Consider the following 1896-nt stretch of genomic DNA (forward strand, 5'->3'; position numbering starts at 1 on the left):
CCTGTGAAGTCACTCCCAACTCAAGCGTTGTCATAATGGTCAACTGGCCATACGACCAGGTAGCATTCTTTCTCCCTTCAGATAAAACAATATATTTACACTAATGGCAACAATTGTTCTTGGCCCACATTAGAGAAGTATGGGGGCCTAAGCCTTTAGAACTTTTCCATCATCTTTGTCAGATCGGTCCATCCTTCCACATGTACTTGAGCTTGTCCTTATGCTAGTCCTTGAATTTGCCCTTGCACTCCATCAGATGTTTGAGGGGTGGCCGAGCCAGCGAGCGTCGGGGCTAGCACCAGTGGTAGGGCGTGTGGGTGGTGCATTTCGGGCTCCCATAGCAACTTGGATCCAGGCGTCAATACCGACCATAAATTAAGCTTGTCATCTCCCATCCCTTGCATCATGTTGCCCATTATGGAAGCAACATCTTGGGCTGTGAAAATGGGTGGAGCCAGTGGCACAATGGTTGATCTACCTCACCTCTGGGTAGGGAAACGGGAGGTGACGCATTTGATCAGGATCGAGTGTTCCTACGCGACGTGATTCCTATTGAGGAATCTTCATTAGTTACACATGCATGTACAAGTAGTATGTTAGGGTTAAACATGCATAGGCGGGGCCCACTCGGCACCAATTCAAGCATATGCATAAAAGGGAGTCCAAAATTTTAAACAAGGAAACAAAATAAAAATCAAATTTTTATTCAGTACTGTTCACCGGAAATAGTAAACAAAGTCACCAGAAATAGACTGAAATCCACCAGAAATATCAGTCCTATTTCTGGTGGACAAAAAAGAGGCTGGATTTTCAAAAATTCTTTCACCAGATTCAACCCAGTGTTTCCGGTGGCATGTTTCCGTGGGCTAAAACACAGGATATATAAAGTCGAGCTTCCCTCTTTTTTCACAAAAACCTATTTTCTATTGTGGAGAAGGAGAGGAAAAGGCCAAGAGAGCATAACTCAATGATTCCCCACCTTTTGCACATGTTTTCCCGACCGATTACCATCGCCTACGTACTCACGGTGAGTTTCTCTTCTCCCTTTACCTAAATTTTAAGGTCTTTGGTGGATGTTTCTTCCTCTAACCTAGGTTTTGATCTTCTAAAACCCTAGGTAATCTTCTTTTGTGATCATGTCTGGACGTCGTACTCTTCCCTGTCATGCCACCACTCAACAACAATAGGCTTTCCCCTCCAAGGAGCAATATGATCACTTTTGGCTCCGGTCTGTGGAGTAGCAAGAACGTTGGGTGACTTTTGAGTACCAGAATGTTGACCCCAGAAAGTACGTGCATGTGAGGGACTTCCGATGGTTCTGCATCCGTCAACGTTTTGATGCCATAAGGCGGTACAGCATACTAAAGCCGAATAGGATACTACCCACAGCTTGTGAGGTACTTCTATTGTAACCTTCAGTGCGAGAATTATGGCACCGAGGACATAAGGATCACCTCAAGGGTGAAGCAGGTCAATATCTCCTTCAACATGGCAGAGCTGGTGAACATTCTGATGATTTCTAATGTGGGAGGGATGGCCTATTGTCCTCCCAGGACCTTGTTTTATGAGTTCCAGAACTTTGATGTTTAAGCGAAGATAGACCGCATGCTCACAAAGGAGGCCTCGGGGTGGCATCATATTGCCAACTACCGTGCTACCTGCACATGGACACTATTATGAGGTGTCTATCTTGTAGGCATATGTCACTTATTGTTTTTATATGGGGGTGCCAGTCCATCTTCCTTACCTACTGATGTGGACTATGGTAGTGAAGGCTACGGAGCGTAGGGCCGGGAATCTCTGTTATGGCAAGCTACTGATTGCGATCTCCAAGCACTTTGGGGTGGAGTTGGAGGATGAGGAGGGACTAGGGGTTGATGTCATTGACTAAAAAAA

The sequence above is a fragment of the Macadamia integrifolia genome, unplaced genomic scaffold (genome assembly GCF_013358625.1).
Source record: "Macadamia integrifolia cultivar HAES 741 unplaced genomic scaffold, SCU_Mint_v3 scaffold2269, whole genome shotgun sequence".
NCBI lineage: Eukaryota > Viridiplantae > Streptophyta > Magnoliopsida > Proteales > Proteaceae > Macadamia > Macadamia integrifolia.